Source organism: Monodelphis domestica, chromosome 4 (genome assembly GCF_027887165.1).
Source record: "Monodelphis domestica isolate mMonDom1 chromosome 4, mMonDom1.pri, whole genome shotgun sequence".
Taxonomy (NCBI): domain Eukaryota; kingdom Metazoa; phylum Chordata; class Mammalia; order Didelphimorphia; family Didelphidae; genus Monodelphis; species Monodelphis domestica.
The window spans coordinates 114,124,231-114,138,356 of record NC_077230.1 but is presented as its reverse complement, the minus strand read 5'-3'; positions in this window follow the sequence as shown (position 1 = coordinate 114,138,356).

The following is a 14,126-nucleotide window of genomic DNA, read 5'->3' as shown; positions in this document are numbered from 1 at the left end:
TCACATGATTATCTCAATAGATGCAAAAAAAGCCTTTGACAAAATACAACACTCATTCCTATTGAAAACACTAGAAAGTATAGGAAGAGAAGGTCCTTTCCTAAAAATAATTAAAAGTATATATCTAAAACATCATCTGCAATGGGGACAAAATAGAAGCCTTCCCAATAAGATCAGGAGTGAAACAATGATGCCCATTATCATCTCTATTATTTAGTGTTGTACTAGAAACACTAGAAGTAGCAATTAGTGAAGAAAAAGTAATTGAAGGTATTAAAATAGGCAATGAGGAGACCAAGCTATCACTCTTTGCAGATGATATGATTGTCTACATAAATAATCCTAGAGAATCAACTAAAAAGCTAGTAGAATTGATCAACAACTTTAGCAAAGTTGGAGGATACAAAATAAACCCACATAAGTCATCAGCATTTCTATATATCTCCAACACACGCCGGCAGCAAGAGTTAGAAAAAGGAATTCCATTTAAAATTACCCTAGCCAATATAAAATACTTAGGAATCTATCTTCTGAGACAAACACAGGAACTAACTATATGAACACAACTACAAAACACTCTCCATACAATTAAAACTAGATCTAAACAATTTGAAAAACATTGATTGCTCATGGGTAGGATGAGCTAACATAATAAAAATGGCTATCCTACCCAAACTGGTTTACTTATTCATTGTGATACCCATTTAAATACCAAAAAACTTTTTTTACTGAATTAGAAAAAAGCATAACAAAATTCATTTGGAAGAACAAAAGATCAAGGATATCTATGGAAATCATGAAAAATAATGCGAAGGAAAGTGGTCTTGCAGTCTTAGATCTCAAACTATACTATAAAGCAGTGATCATCAAAAAAATATGGTACTGGCTAAGAGACAGAAAGGAGGATCAATGGAATAGACTTGGGGTAAGTGACCTCAGCAAGACAGTCTATGATAAGCCCAAAGATCCCAGTTTTGGGAACCAAAATCCGCTATTTGATAAAAAGTCCTGGGAAAATTGGAAGACAGTGTGGGTGAGATTAGGTTTGGATCAACACTCACACCCTACACCAAGATAAACTCAGAATGGGTGAATGACTTGAATGTAAAGAAGGAATCAATAAGTAAATTATGTGAACACAGAATAGTATACATGTCAGACCTTTGGGAAGCGAAAGATTTTAAAACCAAGCAAGATTTAGAAAGAGCCACAAAATGTAAAATAAATACTTTTGACTACATCAAATTAAAAAGTTTTTGTACAAGCAAAACCAATGTAACTAAAATCAGTATGGAAGCAACAAGTAAGGGAAAATCTTCCTAACAAAAACCTCTGACAAAGTTCTAATTACTCAAATTTCAAATGGGCTAAATCAATTGTACAAAAAAAATCAAGCCATTCCCCAATTGATAAATGGACGAAGGACATGAATAGACAATTTTAAGTTCAAGAAATCAAAACCATTAATAAGCACAAGAAAAAGTGTTCTAAATCACTTATAATCAGAGAGATGCAAATCAAACCCAGAGGGATCTATGAGAAAGAATACTATCCACATTCAGAGGAAAAACTGTGGGAATAGAAACACAGAAGAAAACAACTGTTTGATTACATGGGTCAAGGGGGGGGTATGTAGATTCTAAAGGATCATTCTAGTGCAAACATCAACAACATGGAAATAGGTTCTGATCAAGGGCACAAGTAAAACCCAGTGGAATTGTGGGTTGGTTACTAGAAGGGTAGGGAGAGGGGAGGGAGGGAAATAATATTATTCTTGTAACCAAGGAATAATGTTCCTAATTGACTAAATAAAATTTAAAAAAATAAAAGGTATCTCTCTCAGTCAGTCCATGTGCCATGATTAGGTCATCTCCAGTTATCCTTTGCTGTGATAATACTTTATACATTTCTCTTTTCTGCTGAACTGTGATCTATTTCCCTGAATAAGTCTGAGTAAATACATTATAGTTACTTCTTCATTGGCTTTAAGAAGTTAAATTTTTTATTACAGTGATAAAAACATCAAGAACACAAGCAAACACCAAAAACAAAACAAAATTCCCACATACTTAATGAATGGCAAACATACTTGTCTCGGTTATGGAACCCTTCTGTCTCCTAGAGTTGGAGTTGGAAACAAAATGTTCTTGGCATTTCCCAAGAAGCTATTCAGCTATTAGGTAAGTCCTAAATGGCATTGGCCTAATCTGGATGTACATTTTGGGTCTTCCAGATTATTGGAATTCATATGTTGCTGTCAAACTGGGACAATATAGAACAGCGTTTCTCAACCTCTCAATTTGTAGCAATGAGAATACATAATGCATATCAGGTATTTACATTCCAAATAATAACTGTAGCAAAATTACAGTTTTGAAGTAGCCACCAAAATAATTTTTTGGTTTGGGGTCACTGCAACATGAGGAACTGTATTGCGGGGTCACATCATTAGAAAGGTTGAGAACCACTGATATAGAAGGATCAGTGTCATAGCACTGATAGCTCAAAGTATTTCATTGTTATACTTTGCCTATATAGAATGGTGGATTTTAGACTATAGGACCCCTCCCCACTTTTTTTCCCTCCCTTGCTCCTCTCATTGAATCGCTTCATCCTCTTTCCTTCCTTTCTAATTTCAATATGGTTAAGAAGATGAGAATTTGGACATAGCTGTCAATTTCCCCATTGACTGTTTAACTTCTTTATGGTAAAGAGGAAGACAAACTTTTAGGAATATCCCTTCACATTGGCATTATTAAAGTACTGTGAAAAAGAGATCAAGGAAAAGGGGTATTTTATTTCAATAGAGAGGGAGAGTTTAAATAGTTCCCAATATTAATTTTAAAAGGAGAGGTAGAATAATAACTGTTACTAATGAGCAAAACATGTATTTTTTTTTTCACTTTCTGGATACTTTGCCCTGTCAAAACTCATGTGAACCCAAGAAAATTCCATCAGCCTTAATGGCCTAATTCAAATACTGCCTAATTCATGAAATGATTAGGAATGCCCACTCGCCAGGAAACAAGGTCTTGCTCATCTTAAAGCAGGGGCAATGAAGTACAGTGGAAAGATTTTTTTGATTTTGCCAAAACAGTTGGTTTTGTATCCTGAATATACTACCTAAAATAATATTCTTTTTGTGGGGTGTGGGGAGGTAAGTAGCGATAGGAAAAGGAAAGACTTCATATAAAAGCAGAAATATTAAATGCATTCTTTTTAGAGTATAATGTAATGAAATTATATTTAATAAAGTGCCATGAAACATAGATTAAAATTATTTGAATACCAAATAATCTAATATTTCAGTTTATATAGGTCAAAGAACAAATGGTAGGAACTATCAATAAGTTCATTGAAGAGAATGATAACATTGAGCAAACATTCCAACATTTGTGGGATTGAATCAAAGCAGTACTTAGGGAAAACAATGGTACAAAAATATTCATAGCAACTCTATTAATGGTGAAAAAGAATAGGAAATTAAAGAGATGACCAACAATTTGAGAATGGCTGAATAAGAGTTCTATGACTGATAGAGAATACTATTGTACTATTGTACTATAAGAAATATGCAGGCAGGTTTCAGGGTAAAAATATAGAAAGACTTCTATGAACTTATACAAAGTGAAGTGAGCAGAAACAGGTATGCATTGTACAGAGTAACAATGATTTTGTAAGAATGATTAGTTGTGAAAAACAGCTACAATGATCAAACCAATAATCCAATGTAGTCCCAAAGAACCATGATGAAAAATACTCTCTACCTCCAGAGAAAGAGAACCCATGAACTCTGAATACAATTTTGAAACTTACTTTAGTTATTCTTTATTTTTCTTGTTATATTCTATTATATTCTTTTGCAAAATGACTAATATTGAAATATGTTTTCATAACTTTCTATGTATAATTGTTATCAAATTGATTGATTTTTTAGGAAGGGAAAAAGATGGTAGGAAGGGATAAAAATGGGAATGCAAAAAATTAATGTTATTTTTTACATTTTTTTTTACAGTTGGGAGATATGTTGCATAATTTCTAACCACCAAAATGCAATTTAGCGAAACTGAGTCTCCAAGTTTCCGATAAAGTAAGATAGGTTTAGGGAGTCAAGATGGCAAGCTAGAAGGAGCAGGAGTTCAGACCACTGAATACCCTTCCTAACCGATCATAAACTGAATGCTCCCAGGGGACTTTAAAACAAACTTAACAACAAGACAGAGCCAAGGAACCCTCCTGCTTGACTTAATTCAAAAGGTACATCCCCCAAAAAGTTGGAATCTGAGAATACTCGGGTTTAAGAGGAAGACAGAAAGAAGGTCTCAGGACCCATCCCCTCTCCCACCTAGAGCGCTGAGACTCCAGCAGCAGCTGGAACATCTGGGCGGGCAAAGGTGCTGGTCTGGAGGGCGTACATTGCAAGCAGGGCTGTGCTAAGTTCAGAGCATCCAACGCAGATGACAAGGAAGATGCTAGAGAGGGAGCATAGCCCTAGCAGCCTGGCCAGAGCTGTGGAGATCCTCCATATTTGCTCCAGCCTTCCAGGAAGTTTTGGATTCAGAGCACACCCAGCCCAACTAAGCTAAACTTAATCCCATCAAAAGTCTCCAGAACTCAGGGAAGCCCAGGCTCCATGCCCATCCTCATTAACTGCTGGACTTTAATCCAATCAAAGCCCCCAGAGGACAGGGAAGCTCAAACCCCAACAAACCTTCACCAGAGACTACACCAAGAGATCTCCTGTTAAAGTTCCAAGAGGGGAGACTGATAGAAGCGCCCAAATTAAAAAAAAAATGAGAGGAGCAGGAGCACAAACAAATACAGGGAATAAAGAAGGGGTGAATTTGAGCAAACAACAGAAAAAGAAGAAAGAAACTACAATAGATAGCTTCTACTCAGCAAATGGAAAAGAGGAGGCCAGATCAGTAAACAATAAATCAGAAATCCCAGCGAATTCGATACAGGCTGTGGAAGAACTCAAAACACAATTAAGAGAGGCTGAAGACAATTGGGAAAAGAACTGAAAAATTAGTATAAGTCATCTGGAAACAGAGACACTTGAACTAAAAAGATAAAACAGTGTCTTTAAAACCAAAATCAAGCAGTTAGAAAATGAGGCAAAGGAGATGAAAGATGAGGTAAAGAGGATGAAAGACGACCTCCAAACAAAATCAGACCAGAAGGAAAAAAAATGACCAAAAAGCCAGGGATGAAATCCAGTCTTTAAGAACCAGAACACAACAACTGGAAATAAGTGACCTCACAAGGCAACAGGACACTATAAAACAAAACAAAAAGAATGAAAAAATTGAGCAATATATGAAGCATCTTATTCACAAAACAGATGATTTAGAAAATTGTTCGAGAAGAGAAAATTTAAGAATCATTTGTCTACCAGAAGACCATGACAAAAGAAAAAGACTGGACATAAATTAACTACAGGAAATTATTCAGGAAAACTGCCCCTATATCCTAGAACAAGAGGGGAAAGTGGAGATTGAAAGAATCCGCAGATCACCTCCTGTATTTAATCCCCAATTGACAACACCGAGGAATATTATAGCCAAATTCAAAAACTATCAGACCAAAGAAAAGATATTATAAGCTGCCAAGAAGAAACCATTCAGATACCACAGAAACACAGGGAGGATAACTCAGGATCTGGCTGCATCCACACTGAAGGACCGAAAGGCATGGAATATGATATTCTGGAAAGCAAGGGAACTAGGTCTACAACCAAGAATCAAATACCCATCAAAACTGATTAGATTCTTATAGGGGAAAGTATGGGCATTCAACACAATAGAAGAATTCCAAGCATTCGTAAAGAAAAGACCAGACCTGAAGAGAAAATTTGATGTCCAAGCACAGAACTCAAGAGAATCATCAAAAGGCACTTAAAAAAGAGGGGGAAAAGAAAACAAAAGAAAACAACAACAAAATTTTTTAAGAGACTCAATAAGTTAAAATATGTATTCCCATAAGGAAAGAGGTCATTGGTAACTCTTAAAAACTGTTGCTATCACCTGGATAGCTAGAAGAACTTCAAATAGAGGGAACAGTGACAAACTGTATAGGATGAAAGGACAAGACATAAATAGGATTATAGATATATGCATGAATAAATACATATACATGTGTGTTAATATATATACACACAACCAGAACTTTAAAAAAAAGAGGCTAATATTAAAAGAAATTGGAAAAGAAACAAATGAGGGTAAATTGATATGTCACAAAGAAGCTTATGGCGGGAGGGGGGACAACATCAATACACTGGAAGGGTAAAGAGGTTAGAGCTGGGAAATACTTAACTCTTATGTGCTTTGAAACTGACCAAAAGAGGGAAGAACAATCCAATCCATTGGGGCAGAGAATAGATTTGCACCCTATAGGGGAGGAGAAGGGTAAAAAACGGACTGGTGGGGAGGGAAGCAGTACAAGGGAGGGAGAGGGTGGGGGAAAATTTTAAAAAGACTACAGGGGAAAATAAGGGGGGAATAAGAAGGGAGGTGGGGTAGAAAGGGAAGTAAAATAAGGGTGGAAACTAGGGGGATTGACTATAAACAAACATTGGTGTAGAAGGGAATAGTGAAAGAAGAAAAGGCAGGACCAGGAGTAGAAATCAAAATAATGGGAAATACACAGCTAGTAATCATAACTCTGAATGTGATTGGAATGAACTCACCCATAAAATGCAAGTGAATAACAGAGTGGATTAGAATCCAAAATCCTACCATATGCTTTGTCCAAGAAACACACATGAGGAAGGTAGATTCACATAGGGTGAAAGTAAGAGGATGGAGCCAAATCAATTGGGCATCAACTGATAAAAAGAAGGTAGGAGTCACAATCATGATGTCTGACAAAGCCAAAGTAAAAATAAATCTAGTTAAAAGAGATAGTGAAGGTAACTACATCCTGATAAAAGACAGTATAGACAATGAGGAAATATCTGTACTCAATATGTATGCACCAAATGGCATACCATCCAAATTTCTAAAGAAGAAACTAGAGGAGCTCAAGGATAAAATAGACAGAAAAACTATACTAGTGGGAGATCTGAACATTCCTTTATCCGAACTAGATAAATCAAACCCAAAAATAAATAAGAAAGAGGTGAGAGAAGCAAATGATATCTTAGAAAAATTAGTTAGTAGATATGTGGAGAAAAATAAATAGGGACAAAAAGGAATATACCTTCTTTTCAGCAGCACATGGGACATTCACAAAAATTGACCATGTATTAGGGCACAAAAACATTGCAAACAAGTACAAAAAGGCAGATATAAAAAATGCAACCTTCTCAGACCATGATACAATGAAAATAATAACTAGTAAGGATACATGGAGAGATAAATAAAAAATTAATTGGAAATTAAACAATATGATCCTTCAAAACCAGCTAGTTAAAGAATAAATCGTAGAAACAATAACTTCAATGAAGAAAACGACAATTGTGAGACATCTTTTCAAAACCTATGGGATGCAGCCAAAGCAGTACTCAGGGGAAAATTTATATCCTTGAGTTCATATATAAACAAATTAAGAAGGGCAGAGGTCAATGAATTGGGCATGCAAATTACAAAACTAGAAAGTGAACAAATTAAAAATCCTTAGATGAAGACTAAATTAGAGATCCTAAAAATCAAAGGAGAAATCAATAAAATTGAGTCAAAGAACTATTGATTTAATAAATAAGATTAGAAGCTTTTATTTTGGGGAAAAAAAACAAATAAAATAGATAAAGTACTAGTCAATCTAATTTAAAAAAAGGAAAGAAAAAATTCAAATTGACAATATCCAAGATGAAAAGGGAGACCTCACCTCTACTGAAGAGGAAATTAAGGAATTCATTAAAAACTACTGTACCCAATTATATGGCAACAAATATGGCAATATAGGTGATATGTATGAATACTTACAAAAATATAAATTGCCTAGACTAACAGAAGAAGAAATAAATTACCTAAACAATCCCATATCAGAAAAAGAAATTGAACAAGCCATCAAAGAACTCCCTAAGAAAAAATCCCCAGGTCCAGATGGATTCACAAATGAATTCTATCAAACATTCAAAGAACAAATAATCCCAATATTATACAAACTATTTGACAGAATAATTCAAGAAAGGGTTCTACCAAATTCTTTTTACAACACAAATATGGTACTGATCCCAAAGCCATGCAGATTAAAAACAGAGAAAGAAAACTACAGGCCAATCTCCCTTATGAATATAGATGCAAAAATCTGAAATAGGATACTAGCAAAAAGACTCCAGCAAGTCATCACAAGGGTTATCCACTATGATCAGGTAGAAATCATACCAGGAATGCAAGGATGGTTCAATATTAGGAAAACCATCCACATAATTGACCATATTAACAAGCAAACTGATAAAAATCACATGATTATCTCAAAAGATGCAGGAAAAAAACTTTGATAAAATACAACATCCATTCCTATTGAAAACACTGGAAAGTATAGGAAAGAAGGGCCTTTCCTAAAAATAATAAACAGCATATATCTAAAACCATCAGTAATAGAGATAAACTGAAAGCCTTCCCAATAAGATCAGAAGTAAAACAAGGATGCCCGTTATCACCTTTATTATTTAATATTGTACTAGAAACACTTAGCAGTAGCAATTAGAGAAGAAAAGAAATTGAAGGTATTAAAATTGGCAATAAGGAGACCAAGCTATCACTCTTTGCAGATGAAATGATGATTTACTTAAAGAATCCTAGAGAATCAACCAAAAAGCTGGTCGAAATAATCAACAACTTTAGCAAAGTTGCAGTTTACAAAACAAACCCGCATAAGTCATCAGCATTTCGATATATCTCCAACCCAGTTCAGCAGCAAGAATTAGAAAGTGAAATTCCACTTAAAGTCACCGGAGACAATATAAAATAGTTAGGAATCTATCTGCTGAGACAAACACAGGAACAATATGAACACAACTACAAAACACTCTCCACACAATTAAAACTAGACCTAAACAATTGGAAAAACATTGATTGCTCATGGGTGGGACAAGCTAACATAATAAAAATGACCCAAACTTATCTATCTATTTAGTGTCATCCCCATTGAACTTTCAAAAAACTTTTTTACTGAATTAGAGAAAACCATAACAAAGTTCATTTGGAAGAACAAATGATCAAGGATATCCAGGGAAATAATGAAAAAAAAAAATACAAAGGACTATGGCCTTGCATTCCCAGATCTCAAACTATATTACAAAGCAGTGGTCATCAAAACAATTTGGTACTGGTTAAGAGACAGGAAGGAGAATCAATGGAATAGACTTGGGGTAAATGACCTCAGCAAGACAGTCTATGACAAACACAAAGACCCCAGTATTTGGGACAAAAATCCACTATTTGATAAAAATTGCTGGGAAAACTGGAACACAGCGTGGGAGAGATTAGGTTTCGATCAACACCTCACATCCTACATCAAGATAAACTCAGAATGGGTGAATAACCTGAATATAATGAAGGAAACTATAAGTAAATTAGGTGAACACAGAATAGTATACATGTCAGATTTTTGGGAAGGGAAAGATTTTTAAAACCAAGCAAGACTTAGAAAGAGTCACAAAATTTTGACTACATCAAATTAAAAAGTTTTTATACAAACAAAACCATTGTAACTAAAATTAGAAGGGAAGCAACAAATTGGGAAACAATCTTCATAACAAAAACCTCTTACAAAGGTCTAATTACTCAAATTGATGAAGAGTTAAACCAGTTCTACAAAAAATCAAACCATTCTCCATTTGAAAAATGGGCAAGGACATGAATAGGGCAGTTTTCAGTTAAAGAAATCAAACTATTAATAAGCACATGAAAAAGTGTTCTAAATTTCTTATAATCAGAGAGATGCAAATCAAAACAACTCTGAGGTATCACCTCACACCTAGCAGATTGGCCAACATGACAGCAAAGGAAAGTAATGAATGCTGAATGGGATGTGGCAAAGTGGGAACACTAATTCGTTGCTGGTGGAGTTGTGAATTGATCTAACTATTCTTGAGGGCAATTTGGAACTCTGCCCAAAGGATGATAAAAGATTGTTTTCCCTTTGATCCAGCCATGACACTGCTGGGTTTGTACCCCAAAGAGATACTAAAGAAAAAGACTTGTATAAAAATATTCATAGCTGCGCTCTTTGTGGTGGCCAAAAATTGGAAAATGAGTGGATGCCCTTCAATTGGGACTGAACAAATTGTGGTATATGTTGGTGATGGAATACTATTGTGCTAAAAGGAATAATAAAGTGGAGGAATTCCATGGAGACTGGAACGACCTCCAGGAAGTGATGCAGAGCGAAAGGAGCAGAACCAGGAGAACATTGTACACAGAGACTGAGACACTGTGGTATAATCGTAGATAATGGACTTCTCCATTGGTGTCAATGCAATGTCCCTGAACAATTTGCAGGGATCGAAAAAACACTATCCACAAGCAGAGGACAAACTGTGGGAGTAAAAACACCGAGGAAAGGAAACTGCTTGACTACAGGGAAGGAGGGGATAAGATTGAGGAGAGAAGCTAAATGCAAATCTAATCCTCATATGGGGAGTAGGGATTTTTACTCTTACATATATCTAATGAAATTAATAGAATATATTTTAAAATAATAATGATCATCATAATCCTAAAAACTCATGATTTGAATGCATTCAATATTCGATAAATTTTGCATTAATTGAGTGATAAATATGTGAAAGATATGTTCCCAGGATTAGATATTGGTCAAGAAGACAGAATTTTTTTCAGTGTCAAAATAGTGGATATCACATAGCCATGCCTTTTATTTTTGCCACTGCAATGCCAAATATTCTGGATGAAACAAGTAATAGAATCTATCATGTCACCTACCCCCATTCATATACAGACTATTAATAAATTCTAGAAGTTTCCTATCCTTTCTCACATAAAATATAAACTTTTTTGCTTACCTATTAACCTTATATCTTCATAGTATAGACTAAACATTACCTTTCTAGTCTCATTAAACATTTACTCCTTTCATATACTCAATGTCCAATCAAAATAATCTTATTACTATTCCTATTCCTCATAAATAATATGATATTTCCTGTCTTCTTGCTTTTTCATTGACTATCCATTCCTGGAACATACATTTTTTATCTTCACCTCTTTAAAATATGATTTTCTCAGCCATTGAACCTTCTTATTGGTTTCTTCCATCTGTTCAGCCGAAGCAGTCTTCACATGCTGGGTGAGCAAAGCCCTGGTTCACCAGAGGTCGACGACCCGATGGCGACTCTCACACGGTTTAGCCCGCCTGTCGAAGCCGTTGCTCGGGGTGTGGCCGCTGCCGCATGCTAGCAGCTACTGGGAGCCACAAGTGAGAGCTGGATGTCAGGTGAGGGTCAGAGGCTGGAAAGCTGCCCTAGGAGGGCATGACAAGCCCTCCATACCAAGATATTACTCCTCCCTGAGCACCCCATACACCCCAGTAGTAGGCACCTCTTAAAATGTGTTGACTAATAACATCTGTGAAGACAAATCTATGTAAGGTCTTTTCAAATCTACCTGTACAACTAATGTCCTATCTATATTCTTCCGTCCGCTCAATTTGGGCAATAAACCTTCTGAAAGCTTCAAATCACCATTAGAAACTTCTTTTTGATAGGTCTCATCAGTGGAGGGAAAAATCACTGAAACATGTTTTTCTTGTTTATTCATAGAAGTCGTGAATAAATACAGAATGTCTCAAACACACACATTGTAGAAATTATTTCTTCTTTCCCTCTTTCTGTCTTTTCCTCCTTTCTTCCCTCCTTTAGTACCCCTCCTTGCTTGCCTCCTCCCTCCTCCCTTACTTCTTCCTTTCCCTCACTTTTCCTTCCTTACTTCTTCCCTCCCTCTCTTCTTTTTCTCCCTTTATTTCTCTTCTCTATTACCTTCCTTTCTTCCTTTCTCTCAAGTCTTCACTGTAAATATGCTGTGTAAACAGGATTAGGCACTGAAATATTCAAACCAAAAGTATCTAGAGTAACAAGAAAATTTTGAGGTTAGCTTTAATATGTGAGAAAATCATTTGACTACCTTTGGAAATGTCAGATAATCTGCCAAAATCTATTGAAATAGTAGAAGGTTCTGTATGGTATTTGGAAATTGTAAAAGGGACTAGATAGGATTTATATGCAGAGATGACAAGTCCTAGCTATGGCATAAACATATATTAGACACCATGTATTAGGGAACACCCTATATTGACTAGATCATACACCAAATTCACTTCTTCATATTTAATTGATTCCTTACATGTGAATACAAAGTATTTTATGTTTTTCCAAATCTTTCCACATATCTTCATATTTTATCCTTTCTGAGAATTTGATAAAATTCATGGTATCAGTATTTTATTATGTTCTACTCTTTAATATTTTAAATTAAGTGTAACAACAAAATTTAGCATTCATTTTTCTAATATTTTGAGTTCCAGATCCTCTATCTCCCTCCCCTTTCCCCTATCTGAGAAGGTATTTTGATATAAATTATACATGTGTTGTCATACAAAACATATTTCCATATTCATCATGTTGTAAGAGGGAAAATATACATACATGAATATATTTATATACTTACACATATCTATATGTATGCATATAACTGTTTGAGTTTATATGTGTATATTGATGCATACATACATACATACACACACATATAGCATGAATAAAAAAGTTTAAAATTATATGCTTCAACCTCCATTCAGACTACATATTTTCTTTTTCTGCAGGTAGATAGCATTTTTCATCAACTTTTTTTGAATTATCTTAGATCTTCATATAGCTGAGTATAGCCTAGCATTCACAATTGTTCATGATAAAGTAGAACTGTTTCTATGCATAATGTTCTTCTGGTTCTATTCACTTAAGTATCAATCAGTTCATGTATATCTTTCTAGGTTCTTTGGAAGCATCTTGATCACTATCTCTTACAGTACAATCGGGATTCCGTTGCAATAATTTACCGCAATTTATTATTCCATTCCCCATTTGATGTATTATCTTTATTTTACAAAAAGAATTAATTCTCTGAGAAGTCAGAGGAGTTTATAAATTTCATACAGCTAAACATTAGAAAAATTGGAAATAGAATATAGGATTTTAGTTTTATCTCTAGTAGTCTTATGTTTGGCAAGCTCCAGGGCCTAGTGTTATGTGCAGATAAAATAAAATACAAAAGTAATTACCATCATGTCCTGGACAGTGGTGAAGATATTAGTTCACCTTCTAAGATATTTATGAATGGCTGAAGGTTGAATTCAAAATAGTTAATTTTGGACGAGAGATGACTGTTGAAGCATTCATAAAAGGGATTGTTAACTTTTTCCTTAGAATTCACAAAGATATCCAGTTGATTTTGTCTTGTAGTAAGTATTGATGTTGCACCTAGGCAGAGATGTCATTTACAATGTTGGTATTGTAAAGATAATTTTAGAATTGTGACTTAAAATCTAGATTTAATTGGTTGCCGGGGAAAATCTCAAATAAAATGCCCAAATCAGTCTGGAAATTTATGGTAATTTAATTAATATAGAGGGAAGGAATTTAAGGAGGAGGGAAGAGGATATAGGATTTCTCCTGCCTGGCCTGTGCCAGGGGGAGTTTTAAAATCCCCACCTCTAGGTCGCTGAAGAAGACCAGAAGCTTCCAAGAGGATAAATTTGGAAAGCAAAGGAGGAAAGCTCAGCCAGAAACTTACCACCAAACTGGACAATAGCTTGTAACCACACTAAGATGCTGAAAGGCCCAGGATGCTGCTATCAGCCAATTCTCCACCCCGAAAGGTACTGGTGAGAGGAAATGAGCCAATATATAGACCTTTCACTCTTGTGTCTCCTCTTCTAAATGCCCATTCTTTTAGTTCTCATCTTCTTTGATTAGATTATATCTTTAGAGTTACTTAACACTTCTTTGTTAAATTCACCTTTTGTGAGTTACTTCACCTTTTTGTGATTAATTTAACCTTTATAGTTACTTAACACCTTTTTTGTATTAGGATCTTAAAATAGACTTAGCTTAAAGTTCTAGCTTCACTATAAGGTAAGAGTTAAGTACCTTCATTGTTCAACCAGGAGAT